The sequence below is a fragment of the Macaca nemestrina genome, chromosome 7 (genome assembly GCF_043159975.1).
Source record: "Macaca nemestrina isolate mMacNem1 chromosome 7, mMacNem.hap1, whole genome shotgun sequence".
Lineage (NCBI taxonomy): Eukaryota > Metazoa > Chordata > Mammalia > Primates > Cercopithecidae > Macaca > Macaca nemestrina.
In genome coordinates, this window is record NC_092131.1 from 87662278 (window position 1) to 87690012 (window position 27735).

The 27735-nt window shown below is 42.2% G+C and overlaps 2 long non-coding RNA genes across 4 annotated transcripts in view; one reads left to right on the plus strand and one right to left on the minus strand.

The window, feature by feature from the left end:
* Positions 1–16522: 16522 nt before the first annotated feature.
* Positions 16523–27735, minus strand: part of LOC105496555 (uncharacterized) — a 32776-nt gene continuing 21563 nt past the window's right edge. Inside the window, exons 3-4 of the long non-coding RNA XR_011626038.1 lie at positions 19698–19768; positions 16523–17298 (exon numbers count right to left, since the gene is read on the minus strand). This is a non-coding gene — a long non-coding RNA (uncharacterized lncRNA). The remainder of the gene's footprint in view (positions 17299–19697; positions 19769–27735) is intronic.
* LOC105496554 (uncharacterized) overlaps positions 19039–27735 on the plus strand; it is a 29083-nt gene continuing 20386 nt past the window's right edge. For 2 of the 3 annotated variants that reach the window (XR_011626035.1, XR_011626036.1), the window contains exons 1-3: positions 19222–19528; positions 24356–24416; positions 26025–26082. This is a non-coding gene — a long non-coding RNA (uncharacterized lncRNA). Of the gene's footprint in view, positions 19091–19221; positions 19529–24355; positions 24417–26024; positions 26083–27735 lie in introns of those variants that run through there. The other variant, XR_011626037.1, reaches the window with a different exon arrangement.

Below are 27735 nucleotides of genomic sequence, written 5' to 3' on the forward strand. Positions count from 1 at the left end.
ATTTGTAATTTCACCAAGTGAAGTGAAAATGCTGTGTGAAAACAAATGCACTTTAGTGGGGAATGAGGCATCCTTTATAAATACGTAAATGAATCATATACAGCACAATATCTGTGCAATATTAGTTGGTTAGCTTCCCTCTAATTTATCTCCACATGTCTTAGAACTATAAGGAATCTCCCGTCATAATTCAATCTTCCCCATAACTGAGGCCCACAGCCTGAGCTGGCCAGATTCCTTCGAGGGAACTGAGTTTCCATTTCTCACTCCCTGCCATCAGCCTAAACCGAGGTGAAGGAGTGTGAATGACTTAGAGCAGTGCCTCACTGACAGGAGAAGAGCCCAAAGAATATTCTCTTCCAAGAGGGCCTGCAACATCTCTACACTAGAGGGCACCACTTTCCAAGTTAAGCTTCGCTGGCATTTTTGAAATCTGGAGGAAGGTGAAACGACTATTTTCATAAAGTAGGTAAAGGAAAATTCTGGAACAGTACATCCATTTTTTTTTTTTTACGCTCACCTGGAGAAGATTTGTAGGAGAACAAAATTATAAGTATCTGAAGTCAAGCAAGCACACCATAGGTCTGAGATTGTTCTTGCTTCCTCCTACACTTTGACTTCTTCATCTATAGAATGTCAATAGCCATGTAGGCTGATGTAGATATCTTTCAGTGGGTTAATAAATGAGGTTCTTTGGTTCAAATTGCACGTATTTTCCTTTTGGCAGCAGTGACCTATGTTTTTAACACTCTAAACTGAAAAAGAGAACAAGAACTTCAACAAGAACAAGTTCCCACCCTGGTAATCACATGCACTCAAAACAGCTCTTTGGAAGAGGCCACTACCACAGAGGGCAAAATTGCAAACAGTTAAATCAGCTCCCAGGCTGCTTTCTTGAGTAGGAAAAATAACTGAAATACTTAGCCATAAGAGAAAAGCCAAACAGGTGATGGCACATCTCTAGGATGCAAAACTATGCTGCCATTATAAACGCACTCTAGGAGAATATGTATGGAAATGGGAAAACATTCCCTTTATATTGTTAAGCAAAAAAAAAAAAAAAAAAGAAAACAGAGAAAAAAAAGAGAGAGAGAGCAACCGTAAAATAGTACCCACGTTTTATTTTTTAATATATATTTTAATATATATTTTTATATATATTATATTTAATATATATTTTATATATTTATTTAATATATATTTAATATATATATATTTAATAATATATATTTTTAATAATAATTTAATATTTAATATATATTTTAATATATATTTTTTAATATAACCAGCAAAAAACCTGGCTGGAAACTTGTAAATATGAAGAGTGTTTATCTTTGTTTATCTTTGGATTATAGCTGACTCGTATTTTTTTAATTTTGCTTTTAGATTTGTGACTCTTCCAAATTTCCTAACATTTTTTTCTTTTTCTTTTTTAAAATTTATTATTATTATACTTTAAGTTCTAGGGTACATGTGCACAATGTGCAGGTTTATTACATACATATACATGTGCCATGTTGGTGTGCTGCACCCATTAACTTGTCATTTACATTAGGTATATCTCCTAATGCTATCCCTCCTCCCTCCCCACAAGGATTGCAACCCCTACTTTTTTTTGTTTTCCATTTGCTTGGCAGATCTTCCTCCATCCCTTTATTTTGAGCCTATGTGTGTCTCTGCACGTGAGATGGGTCTCCTGAATATAGCACACTGATGGTTCTTGACTCTTTATCCAATTTGCCAGTCTGTGTCTTTTAATTGGAGCATTTAGCCCGTTTACATTTAAGGTTAATATTGTTATGTGTGAATATGATCCTGTCATTATGATGTTAGCTGGTTATTTTGCTCATTAGTTGATGCAGTTTCTTCCTAGCATTGATGGTCTTTACATTTTGGCATGTTTTTGCAATGGCTGGTACTGGTTGTTCCTTTCCATGTTTAGTGGTTCTTTCAGGAGCTCTTGTAAGCAGGCCTGGTGGTGACAAAATCTCTCAGCATTTGCTTGTCTGTAAAGGATTTTCTTTCTCCTTCACTTAGGAAGCTTAGTTTGGCTGGATATGAAATTCCGGGTTGAAAATTCTTTTCTTTAAGAATGTTGAATATTGGCCCCCACTCTATTCTGGCTTGTAGAGTTTCTGCCAAGAGATCCACCGTTAGTCTGATGGGCTTCCCTTTGTGGGTAACCCGACCTTTCTCTCTGGCTACCCTTAACATTTTTTCCTTCATTTCAACTTTAGTGAATCTGACAATTATGTGTCTTGGGGTTGCTCTTCTCAAGGAGTATCTTTGTTACATTCTCTGTATTTCCTGCATTTGAATGTTGGCCTGCCTTGCTATGTTGGGGAAGTTCTCCTGGATAATACCCTGCAGAGTGTTTTCCAACTTGGTTCCATTCTCCCCATCACTTTCAGATACACCAATCAGACGTAGATTTGGTCCTTTCATGTAGTCCCACATTTCTTAGAAGCTTTGTTCATTTCTTTTTACCCTTTTTTCTCTAAACTTCTCTTCTTCCTTCATTTCATTTATTTCATCTTCAATCACTGATACCCTTTCTTCCACTTGATTGAATCAGCTACTGAAGCTTGTGCATGCATCATGTAGTTCTCGTGCCATGGTTTTCAGCTCCATCAGGTCATTTAAGGTCTTCTCTACACTGGTTATTCTAGTTAGCCATTTGTCTAATCTTTTTTCAAGTTTTTTAGCTTCTTTGTGATGGGTTCAAACATCCTTCTTTAACTCGGAGAAGTTTGTTATTACCGATCATCTGACACCTTCTTCTCTCAACTCGTCAAAGTCATTCTCCATCCAGCTTTGTTCCGTTGCTCGTGAGGAGCTGCGTTCCTTTGGAGGAGAAGAGGCGCTCTGATTTTTAGAATTTTCACCTTTTCAACTCTGGTTTTTCTGGTTTTAACTACCTTTGGTCTTTGATGATGGTGATGTACAGATGGGGTTTAGGTGTGGATGTCCTTTCTCTTTGCTAGTTTTCCTTCTAACATTCAGGACCCTCAGCTGCAGATCTGTTGGAGTTTGCTGGAGGTTCACTCCAGACCCTGTTTGCCTGGGTATCACCAGCGGAGGCTCCAGAACTGCAAACATTGCAGAACGGCAAATGTAGCTGCCTGATCGTTCCTCTGGAAGCTCCGTCTCAGAGGAGCACCCAGCCATATGAGGTGTCAGTCGGCCCCTACTGGGAGGTGTCTCCCAGTTAGGCTACTCAGGGGGTCAGGAACCCACTTGAGGAGGCAGTCTGTCCACTCTCAGATCTCAAACTCCATGCTGTGAGATCCACTACTCTCTTCAAAGCTGTCAGACAGGGACGTTTAAGTCTGCAGAAGTTTCTGCTGCCTTTTATTCTGCTATGTCCTTCCCCCAGAGGTGAAGTCTACAGACGCAGGCAGGCCTCCTTGAGCTGCAGTGGGCTCTACTCATTTTGAGCTTCCTGGCTGCTTTGTTTACCTACTCAAGCCTCAGCAATGGTGGGCGCCCCTCCCCCAGCCTCGCTGACGCCTTGCAGTTCAGTCTCAGACTGCTGTGCTAGCAGGGAGCAAGGCTCCATGGGCATGGGACCTTCTGAGCCAGGTGTGGGATATAATCTCCTGATTTGCCATTTGCTAAGACCATTGGAAAAGTGCAGTATTAGGGTGGGAGTGACCCGATTTTCCAGGTGAGAGGTGACTGCGTGCTGGCAATCCTCGCAGCCCTTGATCATTCTCGGCACCTCCTTGGCCTCGGCACCCACTCTGGTCGCACTTGAGGAGCCCTTCAGCCTGCCACTGCACTGTGGGAGCCCCTCTCTGGGCTGGCCGAGGCCAGACCTGGCTCCCTCTGCTTGCGGGGAGGTGTGGAGGGAGAGGCGTGGGCAGGAACTGGGGGTGCATGTGGCGCTCGTGGGCCAGCACGAGTTCTGGGTGGGCATGGGCTCAGCGGGCCCTGCACTCAGAGCATCTGGCTGGTGCCACTGGCCCAGGGCAATGAGGGGCTTAGCACCCAGACCAGCAGCTGCAGAGGGTGTGCTGGGTCCCCCAGCAGTGCCAGCCTGCCGGTGTTGTGCTCACATTCTCACAGGACCTCAGCTGCATCCCCGTGGGGCAGGGCTCGGGACCTGTAGCCTGCCATGTCCAAGCCTCCCCCCTGCTGTGGGCTCCTGCACACCCGAGCCTCCCCAACGAGTGCCAACTCCTGCGCCATGGCACCATCGACCACCCAAGGGTTGAGGAGTGTGGGTGCACTGATAGGGACTTGTGGGCAGCTCCACCTGCAGCCCTGGTGCGGGATCCACTGGGTGAAGCCAGCTGGGCTCCTGGGTCTAGTGGGGACTTGGAGAACCTTTATGTCTGGCTAAGGGATTGTGGATGCACCAATCAGTACTCTGTGTCTAGCCCAAGGTTTGTGGATACACCAATTAGTACTCTGTATGCAGCTGACCCGGTGGGGACTTGGAGAACTTTTCTGTCCAGCACTCTGTGTCTAGCTCAAGGATTGTAAATGCACCAATCAGCACTCCGTCAAAATGGGCCAATCAGCTCTCTGTAAAATGGACCAAACAGCTCTCTGTAAAATAGACCAGTCAGCTCTCTGTAAAATGGACCAATCGGCAGGATGTGGGTGGGGTCAGATAAGGGAATAAACGCAGGCTGCCTGAGCCAGCAGTGGTAACCTGTTTGGGTCCCCTTCCACAATGTGGAGGCTTTGTTCTTTTGTTCTTTACGATAAATCTTGCTGTTGCTCACTCTTTGGATCAACACCGCCTTTAAAAGCTATAACACTCACAGTGAAGGTCTGCAGCTTCACTCCTGAAGTCAGCGACACCACGAACCCACCAGAAGGAGGAAACTGCGGACACATCTGAAGGAACAAACTCCCGACACACCATCTTTAAGAACTGTAATACTCACCGGAGGGTGTGTGGCTTCATTCTTGAAGTCAGTGAAACCAAGAACCCACCAATTCCAGACACACAGGTGCCCTCTGTCACCACTTCCCTTGGCTAGGAAAGGGAATTCCCCTACCCCTTGTGCTTCCTGGGTGAGGCGATGCCTCTCCCTGCTTCGGCTCACCATCCGTGGGCTGCACCCAGGTCCTGCACCCACTGTCTGACAAGCCCCAGTGAGATAGACCCAGTACCTCAGTTGGAAATGCAGAAATCTCCCGTCTTCTGCATCGCTCACACTGGGAACTGTAGACTGGAGCGATTCCTATTCGGCCATCTTGGAACCTCCCCTCTAAATTTCCTAACATTTCTGTATTTGAAATGTGTTACTTCTCTAATCAGAAAAAAATTTAAAGTGTTATTTAAAATATTGACTCCTTAAATCAGACATTCTGAGGTCCTCTCCAGCCCTGCAAATCCCCTCTTCTTACTACAGTGGAGGTGGCACGTTCCCTTAGAATTTTGGGCTCCTCTTCTGAGTAGTAGGTGATACTAATAGAGGAATATTTGGAATTCCAGGATTTGCTCAGAGAACTCTTGGCTAATTTTTCTGGGGCGAATCTACTTCTTTCTCCCAGAGCATCCTCCTCAAGAAAAATGCTTCACCCGCGGGATAACTAGAATTTCCTCTTTGTTGTCTTTCAGAAGGCTGCTTGGTAACACACACTAGTCAGGAAACCACTACTTTTGAAACAATATTTTTGTCCAAGAATTATAGTCATTGACTCTTCCCTTTGTCATTCTTTCTTAAGAAGACAAAGCTAGGTTTCAGGAGGAAAGCTTGGGTGTTGTCTGAAAACAGATACAGATATCATTAAAAGTCCTGTGGGACCTAAGCAAGGTGCCTGTCCCATCTGAGCCACTAGGAAGCAATACCATGGCCTGTATTAGCCTCAGAAAGGCCCTTAAAAATAAGGTAGTCAGGCCGGGCGCGGTGGCTCAAGCCTGTAATCCCAGCACTTTGGGAGGCCGAGACGGGTGGATCACGAGGTCAGGAGATCGAGACCATCCTGGTTAGCAGGGTGAAACCCTGTCTCTACACGAGGTCAGGAGATCGAGACCATCCTGGTTAGCAGGGTGAAACCCTGTCTCTACTAAAAAATACAAAAAACTAGCCGGGCGAGGTGGCGGGCGCCTGTAGTCCCAGCTACTTGCGAGGCTGAGGCAGGAGAATGGCGTGAACCTGGGAGGCAGAGCTTGCAGTGAGCTGAGATCCGGCCACTGCACTCCAGCCTGGGCGACAGAGCCAGACTCCATCTCAAAAAAAAAAAATAAAAAAAATAAAAAAATAATAATAATAATAATAAGGTAGTCAGTACTAGAAAAGGCAAAGGAATTTGTTAAGCTGCCACTGCAAGCAAATGACAGAACAAAAACCCAACCCAGGGTGCTCTGACCAACTAGTTCCATGACTATGTGGGAAATAAAGCCACATATACAAAATCACATTGTGTGATGGAGATAACACTATAGCTGTGAAAAAGCTAGCATGACATTAGCTTTTTAGGTAACAAGGCTAAACTTATTGCCAGACCTGATGCATTTTCACCCTTTGATGCATATAAAAAAAATGAACTTTCTTTTCTACAGTATTAGAGGATAGAGAGAGGTAACTACAGAGTATGCCCATTATTCTATGGAGAATATTTCCTCTTTAGGTTTGCTGTGTCCAGAGTCTTAGCTTTAATTAAGAGATCACCAGGAGAAAGATATACACATGTTCATCCATGTCTCCCTAGCACCTGGATCTGCATTTGACATGAGGTGGGCTTCTGTGTTTATTATTCCCCATCTTCCTATCCAGCTAGAAAGCAGGTTTTTACCTCTGTGTGTAAAACAAGATCTATCACTCACAGACCACATGTACACACACACACACATACACACACAAACACAATGAACTGAGTGCCCACAGGAAAGATACTTATTGGTCAGTCATCCTTACCCAGGACAGTGGACATCTGGATTTAAGTAAGTTCATGATGATGGAAAAAATGGAGAAAATGAATTGATTTATTTGTAAGTCCATGCTTATGGAAAAATGAGGAAAGAAACTGAATTATTTAGTCTGAAGCTCAGAAAGTAAGTGAAGACTTCAAATCATACTTACCATGCTTATAATGGTGATTGTAGGATATGATATAATGAACAAGAATAAATCTTTAAGACAGGGACAGATAGTTTTTGAACATGTTATTTAGATCATGAGATCTCCATCTTCATTATAGACTAAAGGAGAAGAGATGAATGTAAACTAGGGAGGCTTAGACAAACCTAGGAAGTTTCCAGGGAATCTGCTGTCTCTAGACTTGACAAAAGGGGCAAAAAACACCTCTCTCTTTACTCTTCTGATTCTTTGTATCCCTTGGAGGTGGAAGGTGGACTGTGTCACTGAAGACCTTTCATCTCTGAGTCACAGTAAACATCCCAATAAAGTAGTCTAAAATGATATCCTGAGAAGTCTACTTGATGTCAAGTAAAATAATAATTAATGTATATAACTATATCCTAGACTTAATCTCAAACCTGTGTAGCTAAATGGGAGAGTTAAGAGAAGGGAGAAAAGGTGAAAAATCATATTCTGTTAGCATCCGGCCACCAAATAGAGGCAAATAAAGGAGGTACTTGCTTTTTTAATCCTGGTACCAAGGTCTCTGGATAGAAAAGGCTGGTGTAAGTCAGGTGTTGTGGGAGGAATTTGCCTCTGAGGGATGGACAGTGGTTCGTATGGCCAGATCAGGCAGCAGATGTGTGCCCATGCTGGCGAAGCCTTCATCCTTACAAGAGACAAGTCAAAGAAACCCGAAGTAATGAAGAGAATGCAGAGGGTGGAGCCTCCAGCAAGCATGAGTTGAGGAGTAGTCTGTGGTGGTGAAGATGGGTATTTTTACAAAAGCAACCACGTTTGAATTTGTATCTATGATGAGAATTTTTGCACACTGAGTCTTAATGTCCTCAAAAAGAAAATACAATCATAGGAGAGCGCCCCCTGCTGGCATTCAGTGAGCTAGGCATCTCTACCTCTGAGCCTGATTGACCTGGCTCCCCTTCCTCGATTTAGAAGGTTCCCAGAAACCTTAACTGAGCTGCTTCTGTTTCATTCTTGAGGGCGTGGGGGTTTTCATGGCGGTCCGGATCATCTGTGCCTGGAGTCAGCCTAGGTTCACCATGCTGCTTCTCCTCTGCATTTTGCCTCCCCTCCAACTTCGCCCTCAGTCTCTCTCCAATCTTAACTTTGCCACACTTTTCAAGAAGCAATTTATTTTCACCAAATTTCAGGGTTCTCAAAACACAGTAAGATTAAGTTTGGCTTCATACACTTCCTCCTTTACATTCTGCAGATATCCCAAGGAATTACAAAAAGGTCTGGCTCCTTGATTGGAACTAGAGGCATGAGGAAAATACAAAGAGAAGAAAGAAAAAGTAGTATCTCAGCAAACTATCCTGCCTCACATATATTCTTTAATTTTCTTGCTGGAAAACCTCTGGGCCCTGTCTCTATGCTCTTTCCATCTCAGGGTCCAGAATAGGGAGAATACGAAATTATATCCATGTGGGTGTAATATCAAATTTACCTTGAACCCCAATATAGATCTTGACTTGCAAAGACAGTCTCTGAAAAGGTAAAGGGGTCTGTATGTTGGATGCCTCCGTTGCTCTTTACTGGCCTAACTTAAAGAAGGGCTTTGAAGTCTGTGTGTGGCGTGTGTGTGTGTGTGTGTGTGTGTGTGTGTGTGTGTGTGTGTGTGAGAGAGAGAGAGAGAGAGAGAGAGAGAGAGAGAACCTTAACTGGGAAAGGGGCTGGTTTGCTTGATGATTATGTCCTCCTCCGTGTCGGTGGGGAGGGGGAAGTTTCCACTGTGTGGTAGCGTTCCTGAGAACCACCCTTTCTACTCATTGCCAAAAGTTAGGAGTTATTGTTGTACAGATTTTTGTTAGTTGGGAAACAAGATAATTCTATAAAAATGTGGAATATTTCTATTAGAATCATTTAAAAAACAAATGCCCTTAGACTGTGTCTTTTTGCTTTCACTACTATGTATGATCATGAATTCGCAAACACTCCTGATTTTTCTGAAGTAGAGGGCTACAAACTCTAACATAAACCAGGATCTCCTGGATTAGCATTCTCTAATAAGCTGAAAGTTTGTTAGGTAAAAGCACAAAAATATGTGAGGCCTACTACTAATAATACCCAAGCCAGTGTATCTCCAGATTATTGACCCTGGGATGTCCAAATCAGTACACATTGTTGAAGACAGAAACACACTTGTGCTACAATAAAATGTGAACCATGTAATACAATAGATTAGGGGCCAGCCTGGCCAATATGGCGAAACCCCATCTCTACTAAAAATACAAAAAATTAGCCAGGTGTGGTGGTGCATGCCTGTAATCCCAGCTACTCGGGAGGCTGAGGCAGGAGAATCGCTTAAACATGGGAGGCGAAGGTTGCAGTGAGCCGAGATCACGACCCTGAACTCTAGCCTGGGCGACAGAGCGAGACTCTGTTTCAAAAAAAAACAAAATAGATTAGGGGATATGAAATATCTGAAAGGAAGAAAAGGAGCCAAGAAAAGTAAAGGAGGAAAGAAGAATATAAGGGGATACAAACAATAACTCCATGAGAAGATGAAGTTTCCGGTGTGGCAGATACTCTCGTCCTTCCCTAATGCCTGGGATCTGGCTCTGCGTGGAGGAAGATGAAAGGCCTGTCTAGTGAGTCCACTGGACTAGAAGCTCCCTGGGACTAGGTTATGTGTTTTGCATCTCCAGTGCCTAGTGGTCTGCCTGGCACAGAGTCTATGCTCAGAAAGTGTTTCACTGATGAATGGAGAGACAGGTAATACATTAGCATGCTGAGTTTGCAAAAAGTCACTAAATGTATAAATTAGAATGTTCTACCAATTGTATGTTATACTACCCTCTGTTCTATGTCTCAGTGATGATCTGTCTGAATTTCCCACTTTGAACACTAGATGTCCTCTGGGACTGACACCATGACCAGACCCTAGAGATTCAAATCTCTCACCAGTGCTCTCCTGCTGAGGGCTGGGTCCTGTTTCCCATACCCTTCAGAACTTCTGTCAATGGACTGCTCACTGAAACATTACCCTGGCTCCCACATGACTTATAGCGTTAGCCAGTGTTTGAAACCTACTCCCCCACTGGGTTGGTTCTTCTAGAATTCTGATATTAGCCTGAATCAACTGGGCTTTTTACTTTGGACTGCTGACCATCCACCTTGGGAATGAGCTCTTTAGCCAGTTCATTCAATCCTGCCAAGAACTGGCTTCTTCCTTTACTCAGTGACCTATCTCAGGGGTTTCCATGTGACCAAGAGTCACGTAGGGGCATCACGGAGGGAGCGTTGGAAGATGCATTTGTATCTTCAGTATCCTAATGAATCCTCTGGAAATTGGTGGTGTGATGGAATGTTTGATTCCAATTCACACTAATGTACAGCTACGATAGTTACCATGCCTTTACAAAGGGCAATATGAAAAGTCACTAGGACCATCTAAGAGAGTTAAAATGGAGCCATTTCTCTCACTTGGTGTGTGCTGCTTTTCCTCTCCTGAATAGTGAATTTCAAAGTTTTTTCATTCCTCTTTACTTTAGAAGACCAAAGTTGCAGGATCCCTAATCCTGCAAGGTGTTGTAAAGGGGGAGAAAGGGGTCAAGTAAGTTTACTGATTAACATTAGTCAATAGTTACCACCTTATGAAGCTTTAAAAAGAATAACCAAAATAGTCACTAAAACCATTCCGAGGAGGTGAAAGTAAATAAAGCCATCTCCCCGTGGCCTTCATTTCATTTCCATTTTGTTCTCCTGATAGTGATTTTCAAGGGTCTCTAATCCTCTTGTATCCTAGAGGGCAGGTACTACAGGAACACTGATCCTACTGGATGCTCTGTTGAGGAGAAAGAGTGATTCTTCCATAGGACCCCTTCAAATAAATTTAGAAAATCTGCTGCCCGTAGTTGGTTCTTAGATATTTACAACGCATCTTAGAACATGAAAAGCTCTGTAATAAATTCTATTTATGTTAACTTTTTTCTTTTTTTTACAAACGTTTAGGCCCCGGAAAACCTTTCCCTATAACTCCTGATAAACTTTGGGAGATGCTCTTGAAATATTTCGTGATCCCCTTTGGAGGCTGCAATTCTTTACCTCCTCATGTTTGCTCTTCCATCCAGTGTAATCTTGGTGTCACACTAGGTAGTGAACCTGAACATTACACACAGTTCTGAATAGAATTTATGATGCCAGTATGTCATGAGAACCATGACAGCTGAAAGCTTTCAAATGCCAATTGAAAGCTGGTACTGTTTACTTTCCTTTCACAGCACAAACACCCACAAAGATAACAGGAAAATTTTTTTTTCTTTTCTTTTTTTTCTTTTTTTTTTTTTTTGAGACAGGGCCTCACTCTGTCATCCAGACTGATGCAGTGGTCCGGTCTTGGCTCACTGCAACCTCCACCTCTTGGGCCCTAGGGATCCTCTCACTTCAGCATCTCAAGTAGCTGGGACTACAGGTGTGCACCACCACACCTGCTAATTTTTGTATTTTTAGTGGAGATGGGGTTTCCCTATGTTGCCCAGGCTGCTCTTGAACTCCTGGACTCAAGTGATTCTCCCACCTCAGCCTCCCTGAGTGCTGGGATTATAAGTGTGAGCCACTGTGCCCGGCCAAAAGCAACATGAAAAATTCTTCTAGTTCTCTTTCACTCAGATAAGCGTGAAAGTTGATTACTTCTTCCGATAAAGGCCTTTACGCTTCTTCCGAGAGAGAGATTTCGGAACAATGGGAAGAGTCTGAATTGAGTCTTTCTGTCCTCGATCATGACCTGAGCAGTCTGTTCACATCGAGAGCACACAGTCTGTCCTCTTGGGGTGCATGGGCACCGTGTGAAGGCTGCCTAACCATGTGAAAGCTTGTTCTCCAGATGGGCTGACTGAACCCTCTCAATCTCACAGACTGTGCACATGTCCCTAATTAGTAGCAAAGCTTTCTTCTCAGTTCTCCACCCTTGGAGAACCCTGGAACTGCCCCTACCTCACTCTAACGCTTCTTGTCTACAGCAATGGCTTTAATCTCCTGAGGTCACGCAGACTACCTCCCTTTAATGTACATTCCGGTCACAAACATGGGATAGGGCAAGGCGTGTGGCTCTCATGCAAAAAGCCCACAGGTACAGACAAGGGCAGACCTGCAGAAGTCTTTCTTCTGACACCTACTTTCTCTCAGTCGTGTACCATATTAGGACCTTGCCAACAGATCTCTGTCACCTGGTGAATGCCTACTCGTATTTCAAGTCCGAATTTAAGTATCAACTACTCCATGGAGTCTACCTTGGAATAATTCCTATTCTTTCTTTTATGTTCCTTGCACATTTAAAACTTGTTATTTATAGTTTGGTTCCCCACATAGAACTGTAAGTCCCTTGAAGACAGGGACCACATCTTATTTATCTTTGTATATTGACAGTACGTTGTAGGTGCTTAATAAATAACTGTCAGATAAATGAATTATAGTGAACATCCATCGTAGGAAGGTCTACAAGGTAAAAGGAAGCATAAAGCAACATTCCCTTTACCAGTTTGCTTTCGGTTTAGGTGGAGAGATATGATATGTTTATAGAGAGACAACGGAGAGTGCGAGGCTGTAAAAGCACAAAGTCAACAGCGTAGAAACAGGTTCTGTGAGTTCAGAGAAGGACTAGATCACCCAGGGCTGAAATGTTTGGGCAAGTCTTCTGGGTAGTCATGAGTGGTTAGGTGAAATTTGGAGGTGGATAGGACTTGCATAGGTGGGAAAAGTCACCCCAGGTGGTGGGAATGGCAAATGTGATTCAAAAGAAAAATTCAGACGATGGTAAATAGACAGATTTGGCTAGAGCATTACATTGAACATTGATGCAATAATTTTATCAAATGTACTGTTTGTGTTCAAATTTGTCAGTTGACCCCCAATCTTTTTTATAGTATACTTTCTCCCTCCAGTGCAGGCTCCAGGCTAGCGTCAGGATGCAGTTAACTGCCGTCCACCTTTAACCTGAATCGTTTCCACAGCCTTTCGGTGTCTTTTTGGTCTTCAACATTTTTAAAGAAATTACAAAAGAGAAGACCTTTTTACCCCACCTTTTTGATAGATTTTATCTTTTAGAGTAGTTTTAGGTTCACAGCCCCCCAACAAGCACAGCGTCTGCCATTATCAGTATCCCCCCACCAGAGTGATACAGTTGTTACAACTGAGAAGCCTACATTGACACAGTATTATCACCCAAAGTCTGTAGTCTACATTAGGGTTCACTCTTGGTCATATACATCTGTGGGTTTTGGCAAATGTATAATAACATGCATCCACCATTATGACATGCAGAATAGTTTCACTGCTCAAAAATTTTCTGTGCTTTGCCTATTTGTCTCTCTCTTCCCCCTTAACCTCTGGCAACTACTGATCTATTTATGGTTTGCATAGTTTTGCCTTTTCCAGAATGTCGTATAGTTGGAATCATACAGTACATACAGTATGTAGTAGTAGCTACATACAGTAGTAGCCTTTTCAGAATAGCTTCTTTCACTTAATAATATTCATTTAATGTTCCTCTATGTCTTGTCATGACTTGAGAGCTCATTTCATTTTAGTGCTGAATAATATTCCATTATTTGGATGTACCACAGTAATGTATCTATTCCACTCCTGAGGGACACCTTGCTTGCTTCTAAACTTTGACAATTATGCATAAAGCTATTATGAACAGCCATGTGCAGGTTTTTGTGTGGACATAAGTTTTCAACTCATTTGTGTAAACACCAAAGAAAGTGACAGCTGGATTATGTGTTAAGAGTGTGTTTAGTTATTTTTTTTTTAAGTTTTTTTTGAGATGGAGTTTTGCTCTCGTTGCCCAGGCTGGGGTGTAATGGCACATTCTCGGCTCACTGCAACCTCTGCCTCCTGAGTTCAAGAGATTCTCCTGCCTCAGTCTCCCAAGTAGCTGGGATTACAGGCATGTGCCACCATGCCCAGCTAATTTTTTGTATTTAATAGAGACAGGGTTTCACCATGTTGGTCGGGCTGGTCTTGAACTCCTGACCTCAGGTGATCCACCTGCCTCAGCCTTCCAAAGTACTGGGATTACAGGCGTGAGCCGCCGCGCCTGGCCTGAGTGTGTTTAGTTTTATGAGACACCTCCCTTTTTGATATTCTTCATTTTGGGTTTGTCCGATGTTTCCTTAGGATTAAATTCAGGTTATGCATTCTATTTCAGAATATTGCATAGGTGATGTTTTGTCCTCAGGGCAATACGCCTGGAGGCGTGAAACATCCATCTGTCCTGCAATGATGATGTCAATTGTGATGACCCAGGGAAGATGCTGTCAGTTATCTTCATTATATAATTGCTATTTTTTTCTCCATTTCTACTAATAAACAGTTTGTTGGGGGGATACATTAAGGTCTTGCAAACATCCTGTTTCTTTTCAAAATTTCCCCTAGATTGGCTGGGCGCAGTGGTTCATGCCCGTTATCCCCACACTGTGGGAGGCCGAGGTTTGCAGATACCTTGAGGTCAGGAGTTTGAGACCAGCCTGGCCAACACAGTGAAACCCCGTCTCTACTAAAAAATGCAAAAATTACGTTTTTGGGTGTGGTGGCACATGTCTGTAGTCTCAGCTACTTGGGAGGCTTGAGGCAGGAGAAACTCTTGAACCTGGAAGGTGGAGGTTGCACTGAGCCGAGATTGCGCCACTGTGTTCCAGCCTGGGTGACAGAGAAGACTGCATCTTAAAAAAAAAAAAAAAAAAAGGCCGGGCGCGGTGGCTCAAGCCGGTAATCCCAGCACTTTGGGAGGCCGAGACGGGCGGATCACGAGGTAAGGAGATCAAGACCATCCTGGCTAACACGGTGAAACCCCGTCTCTACTAAAAAATACAAAAAACTAGCCGGGCGTGGTGGCGGGTGCCTGTAGTCCCAGCTACTCAGGAGGCTGAGGTAGGAGAATGGCATGAACCCGGGAGGTGGAGCTTCCAGTGAGCTGAGATCCAGCCACTGCACTCCAGCCTGGGCGACAGAGCGAGACTCCGTCTCAAAAAAAAAAAAAAAAAAAAAAAAAAAATTCCCCTAGATTTAGCGTCCATTGATAATTCTGGCTTATTTCACTTTTTGTTATGGTAATGACAAAAATAATTTTTAAGTTTCTGCATGCCACATTTAACAGCTGGCTTTCAGCATTCTACTGTAAGCAAAACCCTATCTTCTTCACACTGGTTTATCTGTGTTTATATTTATTACCAGTAGGACTCACAGATTTTTATTTTTTCAATGGCTTATAATTCATTATTGTAGTTAGTATTTTGGTGCCCAAATAGTGCCAGTATTGGCCACTGAGATCCCTTTCAAGCTGCCTTCTGTGTTTCTGTGATGTGCTCTCCTTCCTGCTTTCTCAGGACTTCATTATTCTTTTGGCGTAACAATATGTTCCAGCCTCATCTTGCACCTGCTCCACCCGTCATTTTCCTAAGGTGCCCTGATTTTTTAGTGGGGGATGGTGTTAGAGACCAAGATCTCGGCAGGTGTGTTCTTTGCTGCTGAAGTGTCTTTGTTTCGAAGATTTTTAGTGAACAGAGTTAAGAAATATATGCCTGCATATATGCATATGTCCACAAATGAATGTACACATACATAAATATGTATGCATATGTACATATACATATTTTAAAAATTATTAGTTTACAGAGATACTTTTAATTCAGTCCATCCCCACAGGGTTCTTCCTTGCCTTCCTCCCTTCCATAATTGGATTTCCTTTCTTCCACAGTGTGATTAACAACATTAACCCTTGTACTTATTTGCTCACTCTTATAATAAATCAAAAGCAGTTTGAGAATGCTTTGCTCATACCACTATAATAAACAAGATTGCTAAAAAAAAGGTTCAAGATATGAACGTTTTTTCCACCCCCACCCCACTCACCCTGGTTAAGACTGAAGGTTTATACCTAAATAATAAAATCAGGAGAACTAATAAAAGTATTGTTTAGTAAGGCCGGGTGAGGTGGCTCACGCCTGTAATCCCAGCACTTTGGGAAGCTGAGGCAGGTGGATCACTTGAGATCAGGAGCTCGAGACCAGCCTAGCTAACATAGCAAAACCCTGTATGACTTTTTCGGAAGACATATTTGGTACTAAAAATACCAAAATTAGCTGGGCATGATAAGTGTGCCCCTGTACTCCCAGCTACTTGGGAGGCTGAGGCAGGAGAATAGCTTGAACCTAGGAGGCAGAGATTGCAGTGAGCTGAGATCATGCCACTGCACTCTAGCCTGGGCGACAAACGGAGACTCCATCTAAAAAAAAAAAAAAAAAAAAAAAAAGGGACCGTTTAGTAAGTGTGTGTTATGCAATAACAGATAACCAAAATGATGTTATTAGCTTTAGGTTATGCAGTGGCACTGGGGATCAAATTCATGCCTAAATTGGGGCCAATTTCCCTAAAGCCCATGCCTTTTTTCATTGTATCATGTTCCACAAAGTCACAGTTGACAAGTTAAGTGGGCATAGAAATCAGGAGCAGCAGTGGGTGGTTTAGAGACTGAGATGATAACGGACAGGCAGCCAGCCAGGCAGGTAGTTTTGGCCATCATGGAGAGGGCACTTCATTTTCTCCCCTTAGGCTGGCCATTGGGCATGATGGACAGATGACAAGGAGCATGTCCTAAGGAGCTGAAAGGTCAGTGAAAGTTCACTGCAAACCCAAGACTTCCCCCACAATAGCACTATTCCACCTACTCTTCGCTCTCAATCCAATTTTAAATACTTTTCTTTGGAAGGGGACATTTTTTGGAACTTGAGCAGCAGCTCAGAAATGTTAAACAAATACCCCACTGTTTGCTGAGAACTTAAGTCAATAATGATTTTATTATTCAGGCAAATAAGAGCTGCAACTCCGGTCATCTGAGCTGGCTGACCAGCTTCCAGCTCTGAAATAGCAATTTCAATGGTCTGTTTTTCTGCGGACAGGGCAAACTGGGGAGATCTGAGGCTGCCCAGTGAGGCTCCTCCAGGAGCCTGACAGGGATTAAGGGTTCGAGAAAGAGCTCAAAAGAAGGAGCACCACAGGGGAGCACAGACAAGACTGCTACTGCTCTCTCTTGATAGTTTCCTTCCTCTCCCTGGCTGCCCTCTGTACTAACAGAAGGTTAGTACCCAAAGGCAACCTTCCAGGGCAAGAAAAGCTGCATTGTTTAAACACTTGTTCCTCCAGCTTTCATCCACCTCCTTTGTTTCCTTTCCACACATTTCCGTGTTCAATTTTTCCCCTGGAAGACTCAGGCACTGCTGTGGCTCCCACAGTCACCCTGTGGAGAGATGATTAATTGTGTACAGCGTCCCAAGTCTCTCAGAAGCACCACTTTGAACTTCTCCCTGTCTGCTGCGCCTTCCCCCAGTGTGACTCTCAGTGTGTCTGCAGTGACTCATAACCTTTGGCAGATGCCTCAAAGCAGGCTCTGCCCGCCTGGTATTCCTTGACATGTTTCCCTACTTCCGTGCAGCTCTCCAGTTGCATATAAAGATAAAATGAGGGAACTGTCAGTCTATCCTTCCTGCCCAACCAAAATCTTCAATCATTGTCACTCCTACTAATTCAGAATGTAAACTTAACTGGGATTTTTGTTTTGTTTTGTTTTTTTGAGACAGAGTCTTGCTCTGTCACTCAGGCTGGAGTGCAGTGACTCGATCTTGGCTTATCGCAAACTCTGCCTCCCAGGTTCAAGCAATTCTCCTGTCTCAGCCTCCTGAGTAGCTGGGATTACAGGTGCACATCCCACACCCAGTTAATTTTTGTATTTTTAGTGGAGATAAGGTTTCACTATGTTGGCTAGGCTGGTCTTGAACTCCTGACCTTAGGTGATCCACCCGCGTTGGCCTCCCAAAGTGCTGGGATTACAGGCATAAGCCACCATGCCTGCCAAACTTAACTGTTAATTGTGACTTTTTCGGAAGACATATTAAACTGGTAATAATAACAATATACTGATATCCATGGAGGGTTTACTATGTGCTCTGAATAGGGTACCCATCTAATCTACTGTCTGAATTGTGATACTTTTGAGAGTGAGAAGGAATACTACTAGTAATTAATCCAGGACAGCAGCATACATAGGGAAGGTCCTAGGCAAACTGGGACATATGGTTTCATAGCTGGGAACTTAAATCAATAATGATTTCATTATTCAGGCAAATAAGGCTGCAACTCTGGTCACTGAGCTGGTTGAATTGTTCTAGATGCTTTACCTGGATAATTTTATTTAGTTCCCGCAGTAACCCTTTGAGCAAGGTGCTTTAATTTACAGATAAGGAAACAAATTACAGAAGATCAAAAATCATTTATCTTTAAAATACTAAATCAGGAATTTTGTGTGTAAATCTGTACTCATTCAGAAAAATATCAGTCAATATTACAGGAGTGATTAAAAAGGTGAACCAACTCCACATCCCTCTTTAAATCCACCCCCAATATACATATACATTTTAGTTATTCTTTATTATTGTTTTGTGAGTTATCCAGCCTGTCTGTTTTACAGATCATGGAGCTGGGGCCAGGTGTGGTGGCTCATGCCTTTAATCCCAGCACTTTGGGAGGCCAAGGTGGGTGGATTGCTTGAGCTCAGGAGTTTGAGACCAGCCTGGGCAACACGGTGAAACCCTGTCTCTACTAAAATACAAAAAATCAGTCCGGCGTGGCAACGTACGCCTGTAGCCCCAGCTACTCAGGAGGCTGAGGCAGGAGAATTACTTGAACCCGGGAGGCAGAGGTTGCAGAGAGCCAAGATCACGCCACTGCACTCAAGCCTGGGTGATAGAGTGAAGCTCCGTCTCAAAAAAAAAAAAGAAAAGAAAAGAAAAAAAGAGAAATTACAGTTGTGATACATGTTGAATTACTTAAGAAATATTCTGAGAGATGAATGTCACATTTTAATATGTGTAATGAATCTAAATATAGTAGCTGTAATTTAATGCACAGGAAGTGAGCCCTCTCAGTAACAGGTCACAGGTCATTCCATACCAGTTATTTTTCCCCAATGATCCAGACAACAGAGGTGATGCGCACATTCTCAGAACGCTGTTTCAGAAGTCCCGGTTGTAGAGGTAGGTTCCATTGTTGAAAAGACCTTCCTCTTCTGTTCATATTCTTGGTCAACTTCCTTGTTTCTTGGCTGCATCCCTTTCCATTTTGGTACCTACTTCCCTTCCTTTCCACCATTCTTTTTTTTCTTTTTTCTTTTTAAAGAGACAGAGTCTCACTCTGTCGCCCAGGCTGGAATGCAGCGGCACGATCTCAGTTCACTGCAAACTTCACCTCCCGGGTTCAAGCAATTCTCCTGCCTCACCTCCCGAGTAGCTGGAATTACAGGTGCCTGCCACCACACCGGGCTAATTTTTGTATTTTTAGTAGAAACGGGGTTTCACCGTGTTGGCCAGGCTGATCTTAAACTCCTGACCTCAGGCGATCTGCCCACCTGGCTCTCCCAAACTGCTGGGATTACAGGCGTGAGCCACTGTGCCCGGCCTCCACCATTCTTACAGGTAAGACATTCTCCTATACTTTTGCTTGTGAGCTGGATCCCATCTTTGCCCAGCTCCTGAGACTGTGCTGTATCTCTGTCCTGCATTTCCAGTGTCTTTTTCTGTATTGACTCCTTAGGATACGGACAATTTCATGTTACCTTCTACTCAGCCTTCCCAAGCTACTTACCAGTTGGCTCCTTCTCTTCATTGCCAAGCTCCTTGTTGACTCTGTTTCTTTAGCTCCAATATTCTCTTCAACTGGAAAAAGGACACTGTGAAACTACTCTAGCAAAGAATCCAGTGACCTCCTGATTTTCACATCTAATCATCTAATAAAACCTTTACTTCTTAAGCATTTCTTAAAAATTGTAAGGTACCTTATATAACACACACAGTCACACACACACATATCAGAGTACCAAAACCATACATGTAGACAAAGTTTAAAGAATATCAATGAGGCAGACACCCTTTTGACTTCTGCTAAGGTCAGAAACAGAACAATGGCAGTGTTTCTGAAGCTCTCAACCGTGCACTCTTTCCTGACCACAGCACTTTCTTTCCTCCAGAAAAAAAAAAAAAAAATTATGCTTGAGATAACAATTTCCTTTCTTCTTTTTATAATTGTATCACTTATGTATCCATCTCTAAACATTACAGTTTAATTTCACCTGTTCTTGAATGTTATATAAATAGAATCTCATTGTATGTATTTTTTGTGACTGAACTACCTTATGTTTATTCAATCCATTTATGGTGCTACAAGTGGATATATTTTGTTCAATTTTATTGCTCTAAAGGATTCTAAAGCATAGATATGCTGCAATTTTTATCATTTCTATGTTTTCATTCTCCAGTTTTCTGAATTCTTACGTTTTTGAAGTATCTCTTGTAAACAACATAGAGTTAGATTTTCCTCCATCAGTGTTGTGTTTTAACTGGTCCATTTATATTTATTGCAATTATTCATCTTCATCTTCCTCAGTGTATATCTATCATCTATTTAGTCTTTTCTGTTTGTCTCATTTGTCTGGTATTTCTTTTTCCTCTCCTGTTTTCCTTTCTTTTGGATTAGTTGTGTATTTGTATATCACTTTATAAAAGCCATTAAGGCTAATCACAGATGTTTAGTTCTCTTGTTCCAGGCACTTAGAAGGATCCCACTTCTTTGTCCCTTGTACTTAGATGTGACTACATGACTTTCTCTGGTCAATGATGTGTGAGTAGAAGTCATGTAGGTCCCTTCTTGCAGCAGGATCAAGAGCTGGCCTGCAGGTTGCCATGCTTTCTTCCTTTTGCCTCTGTTATTGTGGAATTGTGTGTCAGGATGAAGCCTGTGTCAGCCTGTGTTCCCAAGTGACTATGGTAGGGAGAACCCCTTGCTGGACCATGATGGACATGTAGGAGAAATGAGTAATAAATCTTATGCCACTGACATTTTGAGGTTGTTTGTTACTGCAGCACAACTAAGCCTATTCTAACTAATTCACATTTCACTTATTCTCTCTGCTAGTTCGGAATGTATACACGGTGTCTCTATTCCTTTCATTGTTTATCCTAGAAATTTCAACATGCATACTAAACATATAAAAATCTAAAGTTAATTAATATTTTAAGTCATCTCTTCTACTTGACTCAATTTTTTTTCTTTCTTTTTTTTTTTTTTTTTAGAGACAGGATCTTACTCTGTCACCTAGGCTGGAATGCAATGAAGTGCATGAAGAAGATCATGGCTCACTGCAGCCTCTAATTCCAGGGCTCAAGTGATACTCCTGCCTTGGCCTCCCAAAGTGCTGGGACTGTAGTATAAGCCATTGCACCTGGCCCACTTGACTCAATTTATAACATTCTCAAATTGTTACCACTGCTGTATGTTTTATGTTTTTAATTCTATAAGACATTACTGCTTTATGGAGTCAAACAATTTATATTTGCTCACATATTTATTTGTTTTTATTTTTATTTTTTAATTTTTTTAGATGTAGTTTCACTCTGTCATCCAGGCTGGAGTGCAGTGGTGCAATCTCAGCTCACTGCCACCTCTGACTCCTGGGTTCAAGTGATTCTCCTGCCTCAGCCCCCCAAGTAGCTGGGATTACAGGTGTGCACCACCACGCCAGGCTAATTTTTTGTATTTTTTAGTAAAGATGGGGTTTCACCATGTTGGCCAGGCTGGTCTCAAACTCCTGATCTCAAGTGATTCACCCACCTCAGCCTCCCAAAGTGCTGGGATTACAGGCATGAGCCACTGTGCCCAGCTGCTCACATATTTATTTCTCACGCTTTGGTTTTGTTTTTGTTTTTGTTTGTTGTTGTTGTTGTTGTTGTTTAGTTTTTGTTTCCTTAGGAGACAGACAGGGTCTTGCTAATTTCCCCGGTTGGATTTGAACTCCTGAGCTCAAGCAATCCTCCCACTTTGGCCTCTTGAGAAGCTGGGATTACAGACACATACCACCACGCCCAGCTCTATCATGCTTTCTGTGTTTCATTCTTTCCTGAACTTCAGATTTCCATCAGGTAGCTTTTCTCTTCAGCCTGAAATATATCCTTTGAAATTTCCTTTAGTGAAAGTCTACTAGTTATAAACTCTATTAGGTTTTGTTTTTTGTTTGTCTCATTTTAAAGTGACATTTTTGCAGGTTAGATAATTTTAAGTTGGCTGTGCTTTTCTTTCAGTAGTTTATTTATTTTATTTATTTTTTGAGACATAAGTCTCGCTCTGTCTCCCAAGTGGGAATGCAGTGGTATGATCTTGGCTCACTGCAACCTCTGCCTCCTGGGTTCAAGCCATTCTCCTGCCTCAGCCTCCCGAGTAGCTGGGACCACAGGCGCCCGCCACCACACCTGGCTAATTTTTGTATTTTTAGTAGAGACAGTGTTTCACCACGTTGGCCAGGCTGGTCTCAAACTCCTGACTCCAAGTGATGCACCGGCCTTGGCTTCCCAAAGTGCTGGGATTACAGGCATGAGCCACTGCACCCAGCCAGTAGTTTAAATATAATAGTTACTGTTTTCTGGTTTACCTAGTCTCTTGAGAAGTCAGAAATCAGTCTGTCATTTAATTGAAAGTAATCTTAAAAACCTTGGAGTTTATCTTTCTTATTGTACTGAATATTCCTGTTGTAACCCTCGTTTTTATAAATGAGTTGCCTAAGCAGAATCCCTAGGGTCATCACTTCCCAGGACTTTAGCACTTCTTCTGCTGTTGGACATTCCGTTAGTAACAAAGGAAGATCCTGCAAGTCGTTTATTGTCCTCTTTGCTATAACCTGGGATTCAAATGTCAACACTTTTGGGTATCCATGAACATTTATGGACAAAGTCTTGAAACTCAGAAAATAGGATACAGTCATAAAACTTTTGAGGTTAAACAGGAATTGATATTTTAAAAATTATTATTTCTTATATCTTATACTTGATATATGAAAATAAAAGCTCAGTCTATCATATTTTAGTTTGTCTGGGTTTGAATATCGAATATAGTGCTTTCTAGCCTGAATGTAAACGAGTTAGTGAACTTCTCCAAGCTTGCTCAAGTGTAAAGCAGACATAATACTAGCATCTCTCTCTTAGTGTTATTGGGAGTGTTCAAAGAAAAATTAAATTGCTACACAAGACAATGTAATCCTGTGTTCTATTCGACTTCCTCCTTTCTCTCATTGCCCTAAACCAATCAATCACCAAGTTCTATAGATTTTTCTCTCTTTCATATCTTTAACTTCCACTGCTTTTCACTCCCATGGCTTATTTCAGGCCATCTACATTTCTCCTAGATCATTTACTGTAATTGCCTCTTTGATAATCTCTCTGCTCCCAGGGTGGTCTCCACTTTAATCCATTCTCTACTTTACTGCTGGAGTGATCTTTTTAAATAATAAATCTGACACCCTATTTAAATGCCTTTATTCCTCAGGATTAAATTCCAGTTCACCCCTCTCCTTGGTCTGGTCCTTCCTTGCTCCCTTCTCCAGCCCCTATAGCCTTCTACTTCAGCCACACAAGCAATCCAGGGCTTTCAGGGCCCCAGTGAGCCAGGTCCTCCTTATTTACAGGCCATTGATGTGCTACTGGATTTGTTAGGAAAGTTCGTTCCCTCAACATTACTTAACTCCTACTCATCATTGGGAACGCACTCAGCTGTGAGTTGCTGTAGGAAAAATTTCCTAAACCCATCAGAGTAGGGTAAAGTGCTCCTTTGGGCTCTTTAGCACCAGGAGTCTTTAGTCCCCTTCCCTCCCTCTCTCCCTCCCTCCCTCCCCTTTTTCTTTCTCTCTTTCTCTCTCTCTCTCTTTCTTTCTTTTTCTTTTCCTTTTTTTTTTTTTTTTTTCAGAGTTTTGCTCTTGCTGCCCAGGCTGGGGTGCAATAGCGCAATCTCAGCTTACTGCAATCTCCGCCTCCCGGGTTCAAGTGATTCTCCTGCCTCAGCCTCCTGAGTAGCTGGGATTACAGGCATGTGCCACCATGCCCGGCTAATTTTGTATTTTTAGTAGAGACAGGGTTTCTCCATGTTGGTCAGGCTGGTCTCGAACTCCTGACCTCAGGTTATTCCCCCGCCTCAGCCCTGCAAAGTGCTGGGATTACAGGCAGGAGCCACTGAGCCTGCCCTACCTCTAGGAGTCTCTCATGTAACATTATATATTCCTGTTTATTTGTTTATATTCCTCAATAGACTGCAAAATCACTGAAGGTAGGAAGTGTATCTCACTCACTCTTGTATTCCTAGTTCCTAACACAGCCTCACACTGGGGAAGCCCTCAATTAATGTTGGATAAGTAAAGGTACTGATGATAAACTATTAGCACCCAAGTCCTGACCCATACTTATGCAACTGATTTTCTGTTTCAGGGGACAAAATTTATACTTGTGAAATTTCATGTTACTGGATATAATCTGCTGCTTCAGACTGGTAAGAACTTTGGATCTTGATTCCATCATCCATGTGATTTGCTCTCCCTGACTGAGTATCATGTCGTCTATCATTGTGATGAGATTTTACATCTTCATCCAAGTCACCTGAAAATATGATGAACAAGACAGGCCTGTGGAGACAGCTCTGTGTCACATCATCACATGATCTGGTTTAACCAGTTAGGAAGGTAGTCATTGTATTGAGAGACTTTATTGAGTGCTTTGCAGAAGTAAAGATGCAAAATATTCTCCACCTTTCTTAATTCTACCTAAGGCAAGAGGTTAGATCAGTCTAACATGATTTCCATGTGAATCTATGCTGTTATTTATTATCATGTTCACTTCGAATCCAAATGGTAAATCATGATTTTTAATAGACTTGCCTGGAATGTTTCCTGGAATTGGTGGATTGTTTCTGGTTCCACCTACTTCCCATTTGTTTCCACTTCCTCTGGCCCTTTAACAGGCCAGAGCACCCAGGTATCATATCCAGTCTTGTCTTTATAAGTATCTTAGGGGATCTCTCAGGAATATCCCATTCATGTCCTTTTGTCCCAGTCATTCTTGTGCTCATCCTCATGTCTCTGGTTTTGAATACTTTGCGACATACTTGTGAAGTGGTGTCATTTGTCTGGGGTAAATACCCGAGGTTCATTGTCTTGCGTCAAGGAAATCAAGAATTCAGACAAAAGAAGTGGGTTTAGGGCCGGGCACAGTGGCTCACGCCTGTAATCCCAGCACTTTGGGAGGCCGAGGCGGGCGGATCACCTGAGATTGGGAGTTTGAGACCAGCCTGACCAACATGGAGAAACCCTGTCTCTACTAAAAATACAAAATTAGCCAGGTCTGTGGCATATACCTGTAACCTCAGCTACTCGGGAGGCTGAGACAGGAGAATCACTTGAACCTAGGAGGCAGAGGTTGTGGTGAGCCAAGATCATGCCACTGCACTCCAGCCTGGGTGACTGAATAAGACTGTCTCAACAGCAACAACAACAACAAAAACAAAGCAAAACAAAACAGAAACAAAACCACCTCCTTAAGAATTACTCATTCCTTGGGTGTCTCCCATGTATATATGAAATACACAAGTAAATAAATTTAAGTTTGTTTTTCTCTTTTTAATCTGTCTTTGGTTTCAGGGTTCCTCTCCAACTAAGAACTCATAAGATTTCAGAAAAAAAAAAAAGGCTTCCCCTTCACCACACTGCCTAATTTTAACCTATACATTTTTAAAAACCTTTGTTCCATAAATAAAACATGTGTGAATCAGATGAGGTATGGCAAGGATAGCCAGTAATAAAACATGAAAACAAGGAACTAAAGAGGTAGACTTGGCTGTGGGTTTGTTGAATGCTGTACCTTCACCTGAAATGCCTGAGGCCAAAAAACATTTCAACTATTCAGTCATCTCCCTTCTCTTTAATTCTAGGCTTACCAAGCAACCTTCTAATTAAAATCTTAGATTGCATTGGTCATCCCAACATCTGTATTTCAGGAAGTGTGACAGTTATTCTTTACATAGTAAAAAGTATCATTCTAGGTTATATCTGAGTAATCTATGAGTTTGGTTAAATTCACTTTTTTTTTTTTTTTCTAAAAACAGCATCACAACTTGAGCCAACAAACCTGGGCACCATGATATGTGATGAATAATTCACCAGGTAAATGCTATATTGCGAATAGTATTACACTAAGTCAGAAGACATTTTGTGTTGCTATCCTTATTTTGTCTGCTTTCAAACATTAACAATTTCCAAATAAAATATTTTTATAACATAGGTCACATTTAGTTTACGTGTGTGTGTCTTTATCCTCCTTTTCTTCAGAGCACAATTGTCTAATTGATATATAACTACTACAAATATAGAACTATTTTCAAAAAGATAATCATATATGTGCCTTTGTATCTGGTCATTTCTATACTCTTGCTATAACTCTAGAAGCTTAAAAATGATCTTTGGTTTTTTTCTCCTACTTAATTACTTACAGAAAATGCTATAGTAGTTTCTTTCTTTTCAAATTCTCTAACCACCATTTTTTCTCATATCTTATTGATTTGGCCAGGACTTCCAAAACAATATCAAATAATAATAAATATTACTGGTATCATTTTCTGATTCTAATTTTAGGAGGATACGTCTAGGTAGATAAATGCTGGTAAGTCCTAGATACTCTTTCTGACTTTTTTGTGGTCAGCTTGGCTAATTGATTACAAAACCCTAAGGGTAACTGCCTGACTGACTAGATTTGGCTCGTTAAATGAAACCCACTAGTCATGCGGATCTAAATACCCTTAGTATAGTAAGGAAACGTTTTTTCTATTCCTTTAAAAGATCAACACACATGGCCGGGTATGGTGGCTCACGCCTGTAATCCCAGTACTTTGGGAGAGCGAGGTGGGGCGGATCACCTGAGGCTGACAGTTCGCGACCAGCCTGACCAACATGAAGAAACCCCATCTCTACTAAAAAAATACAAAATTAGCCAGGCGTGGTGGTGCAGGCCTGTAATCCCAGCTACTTGGGAGGCTGAGGCAGGAGAATAGCTTGAACTCGGAAGCCGGAGGTTGCAGTGAGCCGAGATTGTGCCACTGTACTCCAGCCTGGGCAACAAGAGCAAAACTCTGTCTCAAAAAATCAATCAATCAATCAATCAATCAATCAATCAACATGCAACATACTTCTTCAATCTTATCAAGTCATTTGTTTTAAATAAAGTCTCTTGAAGTGATTGCGATTTCCAAGTACTTCTGATTATCAAGACTGTCTGTATCTCTGGGTTTTGCTCTTTCTTTTCTCGAGAAGGTATAAACCAAAAATAAAATTCTAAACCCCCCAACCATCTGAATGGACCCCTCCTCTCAGGCAAAAGCATTCTAAAGTTAACCTGAAAAATTAGTTCAGGCCATCATGGGAAGAGGGAGTTGGACATGCCTCATTATACCCTCCTCCCTTTTGGAATTCAGGCTCAGCTGACCAGCCTTAACATCAACACAGACTTTAAGACTAATATGACAGACTCCTTAAGTCTGATAAGAAACATTTACAATCTATTTTCTCTGAAGTCTGCTACTGGACACTTCATCTGCATGATAAAATCTTGGTCTCTACAACTCCTTATCATAACCCAGACATTCCTTTGTATTGATTCCAGGTCTTTATTTTACTTATTTATTTTCAGATGGAGTCTCACTCGTCCAGGCTGGAGTGCAGTGGTGCGATCTTGGCTCACTGCAACCTCCACCTCCCAGGTTCAAGCGATCCTCCTGCCTTAGCCTCCCGAGTAGATAAGACTACAGGTGTTTGCCACCACAC